Source organism: Thermobia domestica, chromosome 2, assembly GCF_964235325.1.
Source record: "Thermobia domestica chromosome 2, izTheDome1.hap1.1, whole genome shotgun sequence".
NCBI lineage: Eukaryota > Metazoa > Arthropoda > Insecta > Zygentoma > Lepismatidae > Thermobia > Thermobia domestica.
This window is the reverse complement of record NC_137455.1, coordinates 378,661,804-378,683,605: the sequence shown is the minus strand read 5'-3', so window position 1 is coordinate 378,683,605 and position 21,802 is coordinate 378,661,804. Positions and strand designations below refer to the sequence as shown.

Genomic DNA, 21,802 nt, shown 5'->3' with positions numbered 1-21,802 from the left:
AGTATAACGAAACGTTGACAGTTTTAACAAAATAACAACGAGACAGTGTCAATTTCCAATAACACTAAAGTATTGACAAAATATTGAATAGGATGTTATTAAGAAAGCATGGATTGATAATTGTTTTACTGTCATTTCTGTAATTCATTTTTTGTCCTGAGAACTATGGGCGGCTTTAGTCGTTGTGCAGGAGTTCCATTATATCCTTAATAAAATAATTTTTATTTTACTCTAATTATAGTGCGAAATGAGCTGTTAAAAAGCTCGTTTGGGTTTTTCTTCTTCTAAACGTTTCTACTGATCTTAATAAAATTTTGCATGGATCTCATGATCATCGTTGGCCGAGTTGAGGACAGAAATTCGAGTTACCCATGCAACACTGGAATAAACACCAGGAAACCTCTCCTCCCCATAACTAAATGAAACGAAGCGAACGCTTAAACTTGTGTTTCTTTTTCAGTTCAACGTCCCACGATTGCTTTTGTTTCAATGCTAAGGGTAACGGGAATGATTGATAATGAACGAAATGGTGGAGTAAAAAAAGCGGAAGGAAACGGACGAGCCCAAGGAAAACACACGCAGTCACCATTTACAATCTGTACCGTAGCTAGTATAACCTTGTATAACTTAACAGGGGCTTTGTATAGATATCTGACAAGGCTTTTGAAAAACTACGTAAGATAAGCCTGTCTCGTCTCGGAAAGTGGATCTGCTTCTACTGGAAACACTCCGCTTTGTCCTGTCTCCTGACCAATCCTAGTGATCTGTTTACAGAAATAGAATTCTCAAAATAATATTTAAAAAAAAAAGACACTTAAGCCATAAGTGATTAAATATTGAGAACTGTGAAATATTTGGATCATCTTTAAGAGGCCCCATCGTGGCGAAATTAAAATACCGCTAATTTTACAGTAATTATGTGATATCTTCAAATAGACAGAAGATTATCGAAAAGTGGAACAAGAGCTCGCTAGACAATATTATTTTTTGGCACGTGATACCGTTATCGTGACTCACTTATCTGCTTTCGATTTCCAGCCATTTAGAAAATCGGCATTTATTTTCGCGTATTATATATGGCTGCAAATGGAAAGCTACTAGGTGTCTCGTGATAACGGTATCTCATGCAAAATAATATTGTCTAGCGCGCTCTTGTTCCACATTTCGATTACCTTTCATCTATTTAAAGATATTACATAATTACTGTAAAATTAGCTGTTCTAATTTCACTAATTTTATCTAATTTCTAAACAGTGAATTTAAGGAGAAAATTTAGTTTTAGGCCCTACAGTTTCATTTCTACAATGGTTTTTAATAAGCTTTTAAAAAAGTAGTTTTCATATTATTATGTATTGAATGTTCATTTCTTGAAGCTTTTTGTGTTTTTGAGTTCTTTATGAAATAGATAGGTTATGAAGAATATACCCTATCAGTAACGTATACTGTATACTGCGAATCACGGCCGGAACTGGTGCTGTTGGCGAGGACACAGGATGTAAGATGAAAGTGAACAGCACATTGGGGACGCTGTAGCTCAGTGGTAGACCGTTCATCTGTAGTGCATGGCGTCCTTGGTTCGATTCAAGCTCGCGCCAAGTGAGCTTTGTGCTGCACAAACACCGTGTGCGTAGGTTTTCTCGGGATTATCCCGTTTTCTCCCACTTTATTCATTCCACCATTTCATTCATTTCTCATCATCATCCTCTCCTGTATCCTAGCTGGAATAAGCTTGGGACGTAAGAGTTAAAAGGTTTAAACAGAATACTATGCCCATTCGTCTCCAAGATGGATCGAATATGTTCATATGATATGGTTTCATATGGTATAGCATATAATTACTATATCATATGACAAACTAATAGTAATGATGAATTTGAATTAAATCGTAAAATTTAATTTTGTTTTCCTCCGAGATAAAATTAAGTATTTTACTAGGGTAATCAACTAGATAAAAGTTGAGACCGTCTCGTATCGAAAAGTGCATGTGTTTCTATGAGAAGAGCTTTTTGTTTGTGGTTATATGGCGTCCCAAAAAATTATATCTCGTCTCATCTCGTGAGCAACCCTATTGAATACGCCACTGCGTTGCAGGAGCAGAGTTATTTTTTATTCTTGTAGGTTAGTTCGATATGCATGGGATTAGAATATATTAAATGTTTTTCTTGTATCTATTTACGTACTAATGGCTAATCCAAATTAAAGCTTGTCCCTTAATATTATGCATTATAGGCCTATTACTTTATAATCTTCCAGAATGATGCAAGGACAGGTGTTTTTAGTATCTTTACGTCAGGTTGGGGAATGAGCGAGTGTGTTATATCTAAGAGCATATGCTGATGCGATCATAATCGTGTCGAATCGTGTTGTTGTTCCCCCTTTTTTTACTCTATCTAATGTTATGCGTTTGGTCTTTTCAGCTTAGAATGTTTCTCACGTTGTATTCTTTGCGTGTGAATATATCGGGGGGGGGGGAGGTTAGTTACTTGCTACCCATAGGCCTTCTTTTCCTTTTTATCGTCTCTCTCCCTTTTCTCCCCGTTCCTTACACTTCTTCTTTTACCTTATCCTCTCTTCACGTTTATACATACATATCCACACTCCCCGCTTGCTGCTTCGTGTGTGGATACGACTAATGTAAGCATCTACCTGCCCACTGCATTCCCCGGGTCTTCGTTTCTTAATCAAGATCTTACGACGTTCGTTTTAACACAGGTAGACAGAGAGGCTGTACCGCGTTCGTCCTAATTTATGACTTTTGGTGACGTCATGTTTCCCCCTCTTTTTTCTTTCGTTATATCTTTGTATTGTTCTAAGGAAGTTTTTTTTTCTACTATAAGAACAATATAATGGAAGTGGTGTAGAGAACTTGATGGTACAGATTTGAAAGGACCTGCTGGTCGGCGAAGATTAACTGCCAAAGATAATTTCAAACTCGCTTTGCTCCCCTAAAATTATCACATTTGCTCAAATTTGATGTTTACTAATATATGTGATATGATCAGAGATTTGGGCTGTATAAAAAAGAAAAAAAAAGAAAAGGAAAGAAAAAGAAAAAAGAAAGAAAGAAAGAACATGTATAGGAAGTGGGGTCTGCAGTGTTAAGTTTGAACAACGAAAGATGGTTTAGTTCAGTCCATTCGCTATAAGAATCACTCTTTGGGGTTTCCAGACTGGAGTTCGCTACCTCTTAATTTTAGTACACTTTTTTTTTTTTTTTTTTTTACATATTTTCAGGCTATTGGCTGAATACATTCAATTTTCTGCTTCCGCAAGCAATCGAAACTAGTATAACGCGCAGCATACCACGGTGGCTCAGTGGTAGTTGATTCAATCCCCGAAGCAAGTAAATTTGTGGTGGACAACATCGTGTCCGTGACTTTTTCTCGGGGTATTCCCGTTTCTTCTCACATTCTCATTCCACCAATTTTACCATCATCATTCGCTTGCTTTAATCATTTTCTTCCTTAGCCTAAAGAACATAATCGAGAAAATAGTTCATTTCATTTCTTTTTGCTTTCTTCTTTTTAGACGAACGAATACTCGAAAATTACGCAATAAAATTTTCCCTCAAGAATCTCACTTCGTTAAGCTCGATATAATCTTATCGATTAATAGGCCTATATCTTATATCTGGACCAGTAGCGTCATTTCAGATTTAGATTGAGGGTACAAGACTCCTTGATATAAGTAAAATTTTGCGTTTTTCACCGACTTACTACTATTCTATTGATAAAATCTATACAAATCTCAAACTCTGGGGGGCAAACACCCCTCTCTTTCCCTCTAAATGACGCCCCTGATCTGGACAATATTTTAGTTAAACGGGAATTAAACATCAGAATTAAAGATAATATTAATAATATATCAATTAACCATACCAGGTATTGTCATTTTGATATTGTACCATATTGAAGAACTTTATAAGTGTATATATCAGTAGCAGTTTTACGTTAATAAATAGTTTGTTTCTCGTACAGCATGAATTTTTAGGTTTACAGATTAATTATTTGTCCCCCTTTCTCGAGAACTAGGCATGAGATTATTTTGTACTCACAAACACATGTTTACACCGTTTAGCTCAGTAAGATATATCGATTAGCATCTCATCTTTAGACAAAAAATTTCCTTTAAACGCTCATAATATGGTAAAAGTTTCTGTTAAACGCTAAAAATACGGTTAAAAATTCGTTAAACGCTAATAATATGGTAAACATTTTCCGTTAAACGCTAATAATATTGTAATGAAACCATAAACTAAGAATTTAAAAACTAATGACATACACTAAAGGTACTGTTCAGGAATTTTTCTTCCAGTTGGTGGGGTAATGTAATGAAACCATAAACTAAGAATTTAAAAAAACATTTTTTCATAAAAAATTATAATGGCAATTTGGTAGGTGAAAATGGAACGAAGTTTTTTGTAATATTTTAACTTTTGGATACGTGCATAACATTATTTTTAAAAATCACAAGGACAGTACTTGTAATCAAGAAATCGTTGGAAGCAGAAGCAAAATAGTCAAGAATCACCTGTAGTCAAATAACATTGCTTGTCAGTAGTAATTAACAATTCGGATAAAATCACGAAAAAGATTAAAGCAAACCTCAGGGTAAATTAAAGTTCAAAAATACTTATTTGTACATCATTAGATAACAACAATAATTTTCAGAAAATGTAATTAGGACTTTCCTAAGATTTTGTAAATTTTTGGTTTATGATTTCATTACAATATGGTTTGAAAAATCCGGAAAAAGGCTAATAATATTCTATGGTAAAAATTTTCTGTTAAACGCTAACATGGTAAAATTTTTCCCTTTAACACTAATAATATGGTAAAAATTTTCCGTTAAACGCTAATAATATGGTAAAAAATTTCGTTAAACGCTAATAATATGGTAATAATTTCGTCAAACGCTAATAGTATGGTAACAATTTCCGTTAAACGCTAATAATATGGTAAAATTTTCCGTTAAACGCTTCATTACCTTTTCTAATTTACAGTAGTAATAGTAATACAGGGCTGTCCAGAAAACGAACTGAGAGAATTTTTCGTAAGAACAAGACTAGTCAGGAGTTTTCGAAAAGAAACTGATAATAAGCCTACAATTTCCAAGACGAGACATAACTTTCACATCTTTTCCAGACGAGGCAGACAACTCTAGCCCCTTGACTATATGTTTAGCATATACATACACTCCATTAGCAGTTCAGGAGTCCCGGGTTCGATTCCCTCTGGGAACTCATGAGATTCGAATTTTACGTTAAGTTCCATACCCACGTCAGTCTTGAGAGGGGCATTAAATTTCAAACTAACCAATAAGCTAATGAATTTACATTGACCCTCAAAACTACTTTTTCTTTAATAGAAAATATTATGGTAAATTTGACGTATTTAAAAGCGATAAATTATTATTTCTGTTATCTGTTGAAGAGAAAATGTTACACTGGTCGAAGAATCACAATGTTACTTCCCACGACGATTCCAGCGAATGAAAAATGGGTATTTGATTTGTATATACATATAGTATATTATGAAAGTTTGTGAACAATACATTTACCTAAATATTGACACAAAAATAGCATAATAATGATACTCTGTGTCATTGTTGTTGAATAGAAGCATCCCAAAATGGGGGAAAAGTTAGATATTGTTAACGAAATAACAATACTCCTTCAAATAGGTTAGCACTAGGGTGTTATTGAAAAACAGAAAGCACCCCTTGTACAAAAATAAATTCTTGTCACATAATTTAACCATATTGATGCATAACCAATAGTTCATTATTTATGAATAGGCAATTGACCTTACCTTCATCAGACAAGGGTTCTGCCGAAAATGGCTGCAGTGAAGAGTTAAAAAAAAAAAAAAAAAAAAAAGCAGGCAAGGGATGTTTGGAGTGGGGGGACTAGAGTGACGAAACAAAAATTCCGTGTTCATAGGCCTCGAACATGACTTCTGGAATCGAAGGGAGGGGATTGGATTGAATTGCAGCTGTGTGGACGGAGATAGACTGTGTTAAGTGATCAATTTATATGCGTACAGGCGAACACCTCTTTCACTCTCTTAGCTTTGGATAGATCGGAAGACAAGTACGGAGAATCGAGGATAAATCAGGGCTGCCAGCTGTATACATATTATGATTCTACAAATATTTTTCCTCTATGTTTAACATAAGTTTTTATTTAAAGAGGCCCCATCACAGCGAAATTAAAATGCCGCTAATTTTGCAGCAATTATGTGATATCTTCAAATAGTTAAAAGATAATCGAAAAGTGGGACAAGAGATCGCTAGACAATATTATTTTACATGAGATACCCTTATCACGACTCACTTATCTGCTTTTATATTTCCAGCCATTTAGAAAATCGGCATTTATTTTTGCATTTCTAAATGGCTGCAAACGGAAAGCTACTAGGAGACTCGTGATAATGGTACCTCATGCAAAATAATATTGTCTAGCGTGCTCTTGTTCCACATTTCGATTAGATCTATCTTTTATCTATTTGATGATATCACATAATTGTTGTAAAATTAGTGGAATTTTAATTTCGCTGTGATTAGGCCTCTTAACACATGAAAATCTCATATATCAACAGCATTTCTTTAGCAAAAGTGTTGCAGTGCAGTCATGGAGAAAAAACATCCCAATAAATTTGGTTGTACAGAAAATTTCTACTTTACAAAAGTGGCCAACTTAAAGCTGATAGTGAGCAGTTATAGTTTTATCAATATAATATTCCTCTCATGTTTTGCATATACCTATTTACAGTAGACCCTACTTAACGAATACGGAGAACCTGCGAGATTAATTTTCTTTTTTCTCCCTCAGGATAGCAATCTTTCGTTTGGTTTGACGCAGCTTTTTATAGTGACGGATTTAGAAGGTAAAAACTTGGGGGGAGGGGGAAATCAGAACGCAGACTATGATAAGTGTAGCTATCATGAGTTCACTATAAACTAATCAAAAATGTATAAATAATAGCTTCAATTATTTTTGTTACTCAAAAAAACTGGGAAGGCCTAAGCCCTCCGGCCCCAAGTCAGATCCACCACTGGCTTTCCACTCTTTTCTATTCCGAGCCAGATTTTTCTCTTACTTGTACATTTTTACCCCGCATGTCCAGGGGCGTCATTTAGGGAGGGCAGGAGGGGGCAATTGCCCCCCCCCAAGAGTTTGAGGAGTACATATGCTTTAGTAGATTGTCTACTAATACACTAACGCAAAACGTGAGATTCTTATGTCAGTGGTGCTCTTGCTCCTCCCAAGCGAAGTCAGAAATGACGCCCCTGCGTATGTCTTCTATGATTGGGTCGGTATATTTATGTTGCGGCTTTTCTCTAAGAGACATTCTCAAATGCGACACAAGACGAGAAATTTCTCAAGTCTCGGGGTGCAACTTTAATTTACCCAAGTCTTAGATCTGAAAGAGTATTTTAGTGCTACAGGATCAATGGTATAAACTCTATAAATTAATAAAGTCGTTATACGAACATTATGAAGAGTATTTATCAACAAGATACGCAAGACATTACACATATTGTATAACCCATACCAAATCGCTTGGGGTAACGGCTCATTTGTGAGTCTAAACTACGTTTCTAACAGACGCCTCACTAGCTTTCTAGACCTAGTGACCGTGATTCCTCACGACGCTGAATGGGCGCCGAAAATTGGGAAGCACCGACCGGGAATCGAACCCGAGACCACACGAACAACATAAATATGATTTAAATATTGTTATATCACATCCTTGATAGGTTTATTATGACATGAAAAGATTCTAATAGCTTCTAGACAGGGGCCGATCCAAAACGGACTTCTGGGGGGGGGGCGGTGCTTTGTAATACTGCTACTTAGAACTACTTTTAAGAGCTCCAAACTCTGGGATGGGTTTTATTTATATATAAAATAAAAAAAAGTTTCCTCTTCTCGGGGTGCGATCGCCCCCGTGAATCCGCCACTGCTTCTAGATGAAATAAAGAAAAAGTCAAGAGATCAATATTGTACATATATTTACAGAACAAAATTAGAAGAAAATAAAAACAAGACGAGAAAAATCTATTCGAGAATCGAGACGAGACGAGACTACAAACAATTCTTCGAAAGTCGAAACGAGACGACTTCTATAAAAAAAAATAGGAGACGAGACGATAAATATGGTTGTCTCGTCAACAACATAGACCTACATAAGCCTATTACCACTCAATAGAAGAGAAAAATTGCATCATTAACTTACATCTTGAAAATGTTGGACTCTCAAGAATAACCACGATAATTTTCGCGTAGAATTCCTATATTTTTAACCAAATTAAGTTGGCAATCCTGTTTGACAGGCTTCTCTGTAAATGGCCATTCACCCAGATGTTCAATTGGAAGGAGCCGGTTTCTTTTTAGTGCGTAACGTAACACATGCTAGCTTATCTTATTACTATATTAAAGGCTTTCATGGTCACATACTGCGTGGATGCTAGTGACCTCTATGGATCCTTAGGATTTTTTTTTTCTTATTTAATTCTTTAGAATTGTTCATTAGAACCGTGAAAGATCGTGGCATTGCTCGCTCATACCAAAAACAGCTGATAAAGCAATTTGGATAACAACTAGGTACTCGTCTTGTATGATTATACGTTTCGCTATTATCCGTTTACAAAGTACTATAGTGCTTTTTCAAACAAACAAAAAAAAAAAAAATACTAGCGTAAATTTATTTGTGAAAGTGAAGTAATAGCGAAACGCTTGATTTTGAAAGTTGACTTAACGTCGTGCAGATCTGGTACCGTATTTACCTCCTTTTTCTACGTCTAGAACTTGTGCTTTAGTTCTCAGAAGTAGACAGTCAGACGGGGGATTTTGATTCTGGAATTGAGTAAATAGTGACGTATTCAATGGGGGCTATCGGATAGAAGTCTACACGAGCCGGAATTTTTAGCCCGGGTCCGACCCGGCCCGTGAATTTATAGTGGGAGCCCCGAGTCCAGTCCGAAATATGTTTTAGCATTTAGACCCGATCCCGGCCCGAGGTCGTGTGATAATCAAATGAGTTCAAAATAAGTCCGAATTACAGAAACTTAATAATTAACTCAAAATTGTGTTTTTATTTACAGCAATTAGAGGTTTGATTTTGCAGTTGTGCGTTAAAAGTTTTCCAGAAATATCGTTGTACAGTGTATTTACAAAGTTAGACTCGAAAATATACAAATATCGTTGTATATTTAAAAATTTACGGCCCAAGCCCGAAATGACATATGTTTTGTAGGCTCGAGTCTAGCCCGCGGGCCGGGTCGGGCTTAAGCCTGCGGGCTCGACCCGAGCCCGTGCAGACCTCTACTTATCGGGCTCAACCCCACCTCGAAAAAATAAATTTGCTAGTTTTTCGCATTCCACGTATGACTCAATTAAATATTCGTTCAAGCTTTCTTTCAGAAAATTTTGTTCAGAGGGATGTTCTGGGACACCATTTGCTACAACAGTAATTCGCAACCCGTGTGTCGCGGTTTAGCGGAGTGCCAGCACAAAGTGAAGGGTGTGACGAGAAATTTTTCATAATTAGATCCTATATTGAATAAAAATAAATTTTATTTCATTTTTATTCCATTACTGTGTAAAATTTGAATACAATTATTTATTTTAATAATAGGTCTAATAGAAAATTGTATTTTCTTAAATTTTTTACACTCCATCTAAAGTGAATTAAAGTTCATAAATTATTAATAAATTCAAAAGTCTATTTATGTTGAATAATAATAATAATAATAATAATAATAATAATAATAATAATAATAATAATAATAATAATAATAATAATAATATAAATAATGATTATATTCATGTTTGTATTAGTAGTGCAAATATCAACATTACATGAGCAAAATTACATTTTGGTGCGCCGTATTGAGTCCTAAATAATTTATGGTGTGCCGCGAGGAGCGAAAGGTTACGATTCACTATGCTAGAGTATCTGCCCTGTACAAGAATGACATGTTTATTTATTGTAGCTCTTGCGGAGGGGAGAGGTTGACCAACTTCTGGGAACAACCCCCACCCTAGTAAGTATTTTTGAAGGAAATACAGAAATACGCATCATTCAGCTAGCCTAAGTATCTACCAACTTCTCGCAAATGGTCAGTGGCGAATCTAAAAGGTAAAAACTGGGGCGGAGGGTAAAAACAGGGGCCCTAGAACTCAGACTATGATAGGTATATCATGAGTTTACTATAAACTTTTAAAAATGTATAAATAATAGCTTAAATTATTTTTATCAGTCTAAAAACTGGAGGGCTAAGCCCCCGGTCCCGAAATAGATCGGCCACTGCGAATTGTAGCACAACTTGAATGGCATAGTGTCTATTAGAATTTATATGTTTATTTACGTTAAAATATTATCACGTAGCAACACTGCAAGAATAAACTGGTATACGCTAGAAAAGAAATTACGACCCTTTTCTTTTTTAAAAAATAAAGACATTACACCACTTCATAGTTACTTGATTTTGTGAAGTATTTTGTTCTTTCATTATCTTGAACGGTTTGTGTATTCAACAGCCTGACTTGGTCTGATTTTTCAGCTCATAAAACGCCAGCCGAATTGTCTCAGTCTGTGTGTGTGTGTGTGTGTGTGCATGCGGGCCGCTGGAGGACGAAACTCGAAAATGGAAGTTTCCCAGCTTGTAGGTGGAGTTTTATGGCCGCCGTAATGGTCTCTAAATATCCTTCTATAGTTAGAGAAACAAGCGCTGCCGCAAGGTCCTTTTCTGAACGAGTACATTACATACATAACCTACCACAACTTCTTTCGGATAACAAAAACAAGGAAAGAGAGAGATATCGTATTCTCCAAAGCACGTGGTTTGTCTGGTTCAATGTTGTAATTTAGCAGCGATTCTGGTGTAATCATCGTTAGATTGGAAAAGCGGAACAAAAGACCGTGGATTTGATGTAAATGACCTTCTCGAAAGGCGTTTTACAGTCACAGACTGATAACAGGAGAAGCATTCAGAGGCTGGTAAAAAGAACAATAGTGAAATCTTTGGCGGTTTATTAATTTACAACGGATTTCGTTATTTTGCGCTATTCATTTCGTGCAAATTTCATTCAATGACGAGTTGATTGGTACAGTCCGCAGAAAAAAAAAAACTGCAACATGAGCATGTAAGTTTATTGTGCAACGACGAAGTCTTTTGCTCCAAAATAAGTGTGCTCCAGGGAAGGACGCCGAGGTTTCTCCTGCTTGATTCGTGCTATTTACGCGTTATGTTGATTCCCTGGGCTGTTAGGCGTAGTTTCACAATAAACTTACTTGCTCATGATGCAGGTTTTTTTGCTGCGGACTGAAGAGCAGTAGAAAAATACAGTAATGAAATTAAATCTTTCAGTCTAACGTCCCACAATTAAATCCTTTAAGCTAAGGGAAACAGATAATTAAGGCAAGTAAATAATAATGGAAGAATCGGTGGAATGAGAATGTGTGAGAAAACGGGATTACGACGAGAAATCCCAGGGACACGATGTTGTCTACCACAAAGTCACTTGGCCGGCCGAGGATCGAACCAAGGTCAACACATACCAGAGGTAAGCGCTTTACCACTGAGCCACCGTGCCCCAGTGAGAAAAACATAATAACATGGGATTTGGTCTAGTGTAATTAACGCCAATTGAAGTTTCAAATAAAATGAATATCTGATTGACACCAAAAAGGACTAGAAGTTTCTATTACGTCCGATAGATGTCAACAGCTGGACGATGTATGCTGCCATCCAACGGTAAAATATTATGTAACTTCTACTACCTTGGTTTCAATGGTAGAAAGTGATATATGGATATTGACCGTTATCCGTGAAGATGTGACCAACTTGACTTAATTAAGTAACTCGTCCGACATAATCACTCTAGCTATCTGTTGCAAAACACAGAATTCAAAAAAATCGTTTTCGTTCAAAAGTCATCGTGTAAATTAACGAGCAGACATAAGTCTTCGTTACTTGCTAAGGTGCTAAAGAATTATCTCCATTATCAAATTCAGCCATCCCCCACCTACCTTTTCCAAAGAAAACATAATTCAAAACTTCACTTTTGTTCAAGAGTTAGCCTATCGTGTGAGCTAACGGATAAAAGTAAAGTCACTGTTACCCGATAAGATGCTAACGGACTATCTCCATGAACGAAGTCGAACGAAATAATTGCTGTGGCTATCCATTATGAAAAAAAAAAGAAATCTAAAATTCACTTCTGTTGTAGAGTTATCCTGTGGAGTAACGTACACACGTACTGATATAATTAAAGTCACCGGTTCATGAGTCATTATTTGTCCAGGTGGAATTTTGACGGCCCTCTATAATTAAAAAATTGCTATAAGAAAGCCCTTCCTGTTGGCCTAGTTGCTAGTGCGCGCGTCTTTGATGCACGGGGTCCTGGATTCTATCCTCGGTAGGTGACTTTGCGTAGCGAGTGGTCCCTTGTTCAAATTCCTGTGAGAACACTCGGTCAAAAAGTATAATAGCTATTTTAGGCCAGCCATCCTGAATGAGGATTTTCCTGTGTTTTCCTCAAACACACTAGGTAAATACCGGGATGGTACCTAATATACAGGTCCTAGTCTTGTTTTCTTTCTTACCTTTTTCCTTGAATAGTGTGCTCGCTGAGAGACGTCATCCCTCAGACGTGACTGGCTTAAGAGGCCTAAACACTGCGAAATTAAAATACCGCTAATTTTACAGTAATTATGTGATATCTTCAAATAGATAACAGATAATTGAAATGTGGAACAAGAGCGCGCTAGACAATATTATTTTGCATGAGGTACCATTATCATGAGTCACCTAGCAGCTTTCCGTTTTCAGCCATTTATAAACGCGAAAATGAATGCCGATTATCTAAATGGCTGGTAATCGAAACCAGAGAAGAGAGTCGTGATAACGGTATCACATGTAAAATAATATTGTTTAACAAGCTCTTGTTCCACTTTTCGATTATGTTTTATCTATTTGAAGATATCACATAATTACTATAAAATTAGCGGTATTTTAATTTCGCACTGGTGGGGCCTCTTAAGGACGTAGATGCTAGTAATTCCCAGAACTATGCATCTATGCATAGTCTAAATAAAGCAATTCTCGGTAGGAGGGTCTTGAAATGTGAATGGATTATTATGGTTCGATTCTACCTTAAACCAGAGGCAGTTCTAGCCGGGGCGCGGGAGGCCTAGGCTCGCCAGTTTTTAATCGAAAAAAAAAAATGAAGCTATTACTTACATTTTTATTTTTCCAAGTTTATAGTAAACTCATGATATACCTATCATCAGTGGCGGATCCAGGATATGATCAATGGAGGGGCTAAACCATAGTTTGCCGATTTATCCAGTTAAAGCTGGATTGAAGCCCATTTTATTCAGTGTAAACCTGAGCGTCAAGGGGTGTCTATAGCTCCTATAGCCCCCCTTGGATCCGCCTCAGCCTTAAACTGTGTGTCAGTGATGAAAAGGGACGTTGAACTCCGACCAACATAAAATAAGAAAGAATTAATTCCCCCTACGTTATATAAGTTTCTGCTTCTGTCCGTCATACGCCCGTGTTGATTAGGCGCCGTTACAATTAACTAAATGCTCTCCAAGTAACATTTTTCTCTCTTTCTCTGTTTTGTGCTTTTTCTTTTTTAATTCAAGAAAGAAAAAAAACACTGATCTATGTTGTCACAAGTAGTGTGATGAGTTCATTAGTGGAATTTCCTGCTATGTCTATTCGGGGGGGGGGGGTTCTCCTTCCCTCCGCCTCCCCCCCTACACTGATAATCTTCCTTGATAGCAGTGATGAATGTAGTATTTGGAAGTTGAGGTTGAGACAGGTTTCCACATGCGCGCTAGTTTTGTTAAGCTGCAATTAACAAATGAAATGTCAGAGTGACGAAGGAATTGTGGGAGCAGGGGGATAAAAAGCTGTCTGTACGCTACGTGACACTACAACTACTGCGCTTATTGGTGCAACTGCTTGTTTAAAATTTATTCCTACTTTGTAAAATTGAGTACAATGTAATCTTTAGTCTGAGTAGGCGAAGCTTAAGGGGCCTCATCACTGCAAAATTAAAATACCGCTAATTTTACAGTAATTATGTAATATCTTCAAATAGATAAAAGATAATCGAAAAGTGGAACAAGACCTCCCTAGACAGTATTATTTTGCGTGAGATACCGTTATCACGACTCATTTATCTGCTTTCGATTTCCAGAAATTTTAGAAAATCGGCATTTATTTTCGCGTTTCTAAATAACAGCAAACGACAAGCTACTAGGTGACTCCTGATAACGGTACCTCATGCAAAATAACATCTTCTAGGGAGGTCTTGATCCACTTTTCGATTATCTTGTATCTATTTGAAGAGATCACATAATTACTGTAAAAGTAGCGGTATTTTAATTTCGCAGTGATACAGACTCTTAATGGAGTATTGGTGGAATTTTAATTTGCTTCATTAAAACTTCTGAAAGGGGACACTGTAGTCCAGTCAGTCCGCTTGGTTCCAGGTTCGATTCCTGGCCGATGCTTCCCAATTTTCGGCATCCACCCAGAGTCGTGAGGGAAATTGGGGAGTTACATGAATACAAGATGTAACGTTCATTAGGTCTACAAAGCTCTGTTAAAGGCTGTTTGAAGCAGCACTCTGACAACGTGTTCGTCGGTAAGCTGGGTGTAGTTCAGCCTATCGCTAACAGATGGCATTGAAACGGCTCAGGTCCATAAGAGCGGCATGCCCATGGTAAGTTTAGTTACTAAGAACTTCTGAAAAAAAAAAAAAATCTTATCACGAAACATGGCGAGATTGGAGACCTGGAGATAGCTCACTCCGCTTCCTACTATTTTTTAGAGAGGGAGAAAGATAATTAAATCAGTAACAACAATGAATATTACTGTGACCCAGCCGGAGTGTGTAATCAAACTTTTTGACGCGTTAGGTTAACAGTTGGAGTCCCTCTGAACAGTAGGTGCTCCAACTCTCTTGGATGTTCCTGTGTTCGTTCCCTGTCGAGTCCAGTAGTAATCAAAAGGTCCAAGAAAGAAATTAATGAAAAAGTGTTACCGTGGCACAGTACTCATCTTTAATGCGAGAAGTCCCTGATTCGATCCTATTCCATGGGAGTATGGTCATTTGATCTACTGATTGATTTAGAATCTTAATAAATATACACAACAGTTGTCATATATAACATTTTGTAACAAAAATATGTAAATCCTTAGAGTCCTCTTTTCATGATCTTTTCAACAGATGGCAGCATGTATCCCGTATCAACAGATGGCAGCAAGTACCCCGTATCGTTTCTCCTATTTTTAGGAAGCGACAATGCTGACAATAACTGAATCAACTTCAAGAGTAGAGATATTCAAACATTGTCCAAAAAATGAATTGAATCAATAATTGATCTGGCCGAAACCAGAGCGAACTAACTCTTTTTGTGTGTGTGATTTGTGAAATTAAGGTCTTATGAAAACAGTGACACGAACTGCTGTCATTGGTAAATGAGCTTCACGTGACTGATGTGCCAATTCCTACACTTATTTCGTTGTGGTATAAGGCTCGGTGTGAAATATGCAAAACTCATATCACTTCATACTTAAACTCAGAAATCGGCAAAAATGTAGTTGGTTTACTCTGGCTTCAGATAGCTCAAATATCATCGAATGTATTATTATTTGTTTTCATGTTTCACGTGGATATGAAATAACAAAAGCAATCCATTTCTTTTTAACAATTCGAGCCAAGTTGTTACTGTTTCCATAAGGGTGAATTTCCCTCAGCACGAAAATGTAGTTACTTCGGTCTGACTTTAGACAATTCCAATCCGAAAGCATTGGTGATATTTTGTATATTTTATTGTTGAGCGGTTTTATTATTGAAAGCATGCTTCGGAAGAGTAAAATTAAGTGCTTGCAACAATGAATAAAAGAAGATTTAAAAATTGCACAAGTCAATCTCTGATTAGAAGATCTGTACGAATCAATCTCTGATTATAACTTCTGCATGGATCAATCTCTGATTATAATATCTACACGAATCAATCTCTGATTATAATATCTGTAGAATCAATCTCTGATTATAGGCCTAATATCTACACGAATCAATCTCTGATTATAATATCTGCACGAATCAATCTCTGATTATAATATCTGCAGAATCAATCTCTGATTATAATATCTGCACGACTCAATCACTGATTATAATATCTGCACGAATCAATCTCTGATTATAATATCTGCACGACTCAATCTCTGATTATAATATCTGCACAATCAATCTCTGATTATAATATCTACACGAATCAATCTCTGATTATAATAGCTGCAGAATCAATGTCTGATTATAATATCTGCAGAATCAATCTCTGATTATAATATCTGCACGACTCAATCTCTGATTATAATATCTGCAGAATCAATCTCTGGTTATAATATCTACACGAATCAATCTCTGATTATAATAGCTGCACGAATCAATCTCTGATTATAATATCTGCAGAATCAATCTCTGATTATAATATCTGCACGAATCAATCTCTGATTATAATATCTGCAGAATCAATCTCTGATTATAATATCTGCACGACTCAATCACTGATTATAATATCTGCACGAATCAATCTCTGATTATAATATCTGCACGACTCAATCTCTGATTATAATATCTGCAGAATCAATCTCTGATTATAATATCTGCACGACTCAATCTCTGATTATAATATCTGCAGAATCAATCTCTGATTATAATATCTACACGAATCAATCTCTGATTATAATATCTGCAGAATCAATCTCTGATTATAATATCTACACGAATCAATCTCTGATTATAATAGCTGCAGAATCAATGTCTGATTATATGCTGCACGAATCAATCTCTGATTATAATATCTGCATGGATCAATCTCTGATTATAATATCTGCACGAATCAATCTCTGAGAGTAATTATTTATCCAACTTCTTTTTGGGCAAAGTTTGAGGACTGATCTCATGGAGTTGGATCAATTTTTGTGAATATTGTCGCACCTTACAAAATGCATTGGAAAGTGCTGCCATCTGTTGTCCAAAGTCGAACATTTACTCTCATTTTTAGACGAAATACACACAGAATGAACCATTTCTTGTATATTACTATTTTGTGTAGTAAAATCGAAAGAAATAAGGTTTTCAAAAGAAAATCTGGCCTCCACGTGAAAACAAAAATGTACAATGGTTTCACAGATGAAACATAGCTTCAACTGTTAGCATGCTTTACAAACATCTTCTAAAATATAATTGTACTTACCACGCTTTTTAATATCCATAAATATCTATCCATTCACAATTTATACATCAGGAAATTAGTAAATTTTGCAGTGAACAACCGAGTACAAATAATATCTTTGTAGAAGAAATGGCCGCCTTTCATTTTGTTATATTTTCATGGCCGCCAAGGCGAAAACTTCCATACATAGCGCTTGGTTTTTGAACCCACCCCTGGCTTTTCTCTTCAGTCCCCTTAGAACCCCAGATGCCCCGCCGCCAACCTTTTGTTTGCTGACCTCCCCATTCTGTCCTTCATTTTCTCTTCTATTCTTTTCCCCTTTCGCGATTTTTTCCCTTTCTGGCAGTCATGTCATTTTGCTCCTCCTCTTCCCTGGCAACTGTCATGGATTCCTCTGTTGGACCAACAGAACGTTGCATGCAAAATTATTTTTAAACACATAGAAATTATGTAAGCATATTTATACTGTATCAATAGTGTTTTGCATTATATAGCCACTGGAATAGTAATTGGAAACTCAAAAAATTTCAGAGTATGATTTCTAAATCCGCTCCTTTTTTTCATAAAAGTACGAGTAATAAATTTAATTCACAGTCTTTTCCACTATAAGAGTCTGCCATACTAAAAATAATACAAAATTTAACATTTTTCTTTTCCTTGTTTTTGATAAGTGAAAGGAGATAATGAAATGCAAGTTACCATAATCATAGATAATGTTGTTCTACAAGAGAAAATATGAACCTAAAGCATTTTCAGTATTGCTATCCATAGAAATTACAGTGTTGCCAGAATAACATTTTCCCCAAAATTAAGTTAAGGCAGCGACTAGAGGAACCAACTTAACTGCATTTGATTACGTATTATGTTGTCTTGGAATCCTGTGAACTACTTTTCAAATAATAATTGTATTTAGTTTGTAATAAACAAAATAGTTTTAACATACAGGTATTAAAATTAAATAATAATGTTATTTAAAAAGTAGTTCACAGTATTCTAAAACAATATGATACGTAATCAAATGGAGTTGAGTTCGTCCCTCTAGTCGCTGCCTTAACTTAGATCTTGGGAGAATTGTTATTCTGGCAACACTGTAATTTCTGTGGATGGCAAAACTGAAAATTCTTCATGTTCGTATTTTTGTTGTAGAATAACATTATCTATTATTGTGGTAAGTTTCATTTCATTATCTTTTTTCACTTATGAAAAACAAGCAAAAGAAAAATAGTAAATTTTACATTATTTTTTAGTGTCAGGCTCTTAAAACGTAAATGTTCATATTCTTTTAATTATTTAAAAAGGTCTTTTGTTTATATATCTAATTGTTTTCTCTAAAAAGTATTCATTCACTTCATAGTTCCTTCCTCTAGAGAAAAACATTCTCTTTGTATGTCTTTCTCTAAAAAAAAAAAAAAAAAAAAAAATAATGGATTTTCCTCGCATTTTTCTCTATAAACGAAGAGTTCTTTTCATTTTTTTCTCTAAAATTAACATTATATCCCTCTGTTATTCCTTTCTCTAAAACATGCTATAGTTTTATATTTTTCTCTATAAAGAAAACGTTTATTTTAAAATTTCCTTCTGTACAATTAACCAACTCCCTCTATTATTCCTTTCTGCAAAAGAAACGCTTTCCTTTCTCTAAAACGAATGAATGCTGCTATGGAGAAGACCTTCGTTTCAAATGTTTTTCTCTAAAATTAACACATTCCCTCTGTTACTCCTTTCCCTTAAAAAAAAACTTTTATAATTACTTTTCCTAACAGAAGTGCGTTTTCTTAACCATCCCTTTCCTTCTATAATTCATAATTCCTTTCTCTAAAAGTAATACTATCCCTTCATATCTCTTTTTCTCTACAAGGAAAACGTTTCTTTCAAAATATCTTTCTCTAAATTTAACCATTTCCATTATTGTTCCTTTCTCTAAAAGAAAAGCGGTCCTTTCATATTTTTTCTAAAAGTAACTAAATTTTAAAGTCCTTTTTCTAATAGGAAAGTGTTACGCTAGTATCTCGAGAATGGGAACTCTTCGTAAACGTTCTCTTCCAAAATTCCACGCAGTGGCTCAGTGATAGAGCGCTTACTTCTGGTGTGTAGGGTCCCTAGTTCGATCCTGGCCAGGTAAGTTTGTAATGTACAACATCGTGTCTGTGGGTTTTCTTGGTGTACTCCCACTTCCTCCCACATTGGCATTCCACCAATTCTTTCATCATTATTCACTTCCCTAAAATCAACTGTCTCCCTTAGTCTAACAGCCATAATCATGGAATGTTAACCTGAAAGATTTCAGTTCACTTTTGATTCTTCCAAAATTCCAATGAATACCAATAACCACAACAAGAGTGCTAACAAGTTCCCTTTGCATCTTAATTCGTATATTTTTGCAGTAAACATTTTCCTCGAGAATCTTTATTCTCGAGAATCTTTAATCTTTGTTCTTATCTTGAATCAGTGACCAACATTTCCATCCACATAACACAACGAATGAGAACAATCCATCTAGAAGTGCATGAGTTATTTGAGATATTAAGTGTCAGCTGACTAAAATTAAAAAAGTATGATCTTGATAAAAATTAGTTTTTGCTCTTATCTCGAATCAGTGACCAACATTTGCGTTCACATAATATAACGAATAAGAACATTCCATCTAAAACTGCATGAAGCTCGAGTTACTTGAGATGTTAAGCGTCAGCTGACTAAAATTAAAAGAGAATGATCTCGAGAACCTTTAGTTTTTGTACTTATCTCGAATCAGTGACTAACATTTCCATCCATATAATGCAACGAATGAGAACAATCCATCGATAGTGCATGAATTTAGAGTTACTTGAGATGTTAAGTGTCCACTGACTAAAATTAAAAGAGAATGAAGCATTCGTGTAAAACATGTTAATTAGAATTCCTTTTTCGTTTTTTTTTTATCTTTCTAATCTGTGGATTTCAAACAATTGACATTCTATTTTGGTCTATCAAATACGAAGCTCTTGGGGGAATAACGTATGCAGATATACACATGTTGCTTATATGTGTAGTCTCTCACTCACTAACACACACGCATGTAATTTCACAGGATGATGAGGGATTGCGGTTCGGAGAGAGAGACAGAATTGAAATGACTTCCATATAACACACACACACATGGTACATACACATACACACATACACATATACATGAACACACGTGTTCCTTTGAGCTTAATGACATATCGTGCATATCAAGTTTGCACCTGGCTCTCTCAGTGTCTATGTATCGTCATTTCCACATTAATTAGTATTGGGCGCGTGAGATGGACACTGTCCGTTCGGTCCCCTGACGGTTGCTGCACTGTGATTACGAATGAGCGACGATCACAGCTAATGTAATTTGGGTGTAGTTAGATGCGGATTCAATTACTTCAACAATTAACCACAAAATCAATAATTTCTGCAATTTCTACTTAGGCTCCGTGTCTCTGTATGTATTCATATTCACAATATGAATGGTATTGCTAAAAAAAAAAAAAAAAAAAAAAAAAAAACTCAGTTTTGTTCAAATAAAACAGAAAATAGCCCTTTGTAACGTCAAATAAGTCAAATGTGTCGTTTAATTAAAGATGCAGAAGGATGGTTATATTTTTGAAGTAACTGTATAGAGCATCGAGTTGAACTGTAGGAAATCTGAAATGAAATTAAATCTTTGAGTTTTACGTTCCACGATTATACCGGCTAGGCTAAAGGAGACGGTGATGATGAGAAAAGAATGAAATGAAGAAAGTGGGAGGAAACGGAAGATCCCCGAGAAAACCTACAAACACCCACTGAGAAAAAATGTATGTGGTGTACGTAAAATCCTGTTTACATTTGTAAATCCTGTAGTTTTTGGATTTAGCGTACAGCAAACGTATAACTGAAAACGCATGTTTTATAATACTTTCTATATAAGTATTCCTTCTATACGTACTTTCCGTATGAAACAATGTAGGCAGTCAGGATCTTACATACAAATGGACTTATATTCTATGTATGTAATATTCTATGTAGGTAACATACATATATTCTATGTGTGTAATATAAGGAAGACGGTTAGATATCAGACATCCTGCAAGGCATGATGTAACATCTAAGGACAGTGCGTATGTAGCATACGGATAACGTATCCTCCGTACTGATTTCTGTAGTAAGCAAGAGGATTCCGTGTACTTGTACAATATACCGCTGTCCGGAGAACGGATTTTTCTCAGTGTGGTGTTTGTCCACCACAAAGTTCACTTGACGCGAGCTAGGATCGACCCAGGGACCCCATGCACGAGAGGTGAATGCTCTACCACTGAGCCTTCGCGGTCCCTTAAACTGTAGGGAAAAAGTTTTTCGAGGACGACATTGCTCAATGGACTGTATACGGCCAGATTTACGGGTCACTTTTCATTAGGGATGCGCACGAGACGAGACGAGACAGAATTTCCCTGACAAAATTCAAATCGAGATGCAGCTCTTGCAATAGAAAAATATACATGTTTCGAATCGAGATATCACTTTTACAACACATTTTCAAGATG

The 21,802-nt window shown here is 35.9% G+C and overlaps 1 protein-coding gene and 1 long non-coding RNA gene across 15 annotated transcripts in view; one reads left to right on the top strand and one right to left on the bottom strand.

Moving 5' to 3' along the window:
* LOC145678864 (uncharacterized) overlaps positions 1-21,802 on the top strand; it is a 544,231-nt gene that overhangs the window by 392,351 nt on the left and 130,078 nt on the right. The window lies entirely within an intron of this gene.
* LOC145678868 (uncharacterized) overlaps positions 1-21,802 on the bottom strand; it is a 157,916-nt gene that overhangs the window by 77,646 nt on the left and 58,468 nt on the right. Inside the window, exon 1 of one of the 3 annotated variants that reach the window (XR_014130460.1) lies at positions 17,292-17,421. The exons of the other annotated variants lie outside the window; for them this stretch is intronic. This is a non-coding gene — a long non-coding RNA (uncharacterized LOC145678868). Of the gene's footprint in view, positions 1-17,291; positions 17,422-21,802 lie in introns of those variants that run through there. 3 annotated transcript variants of the gene reach the window in all.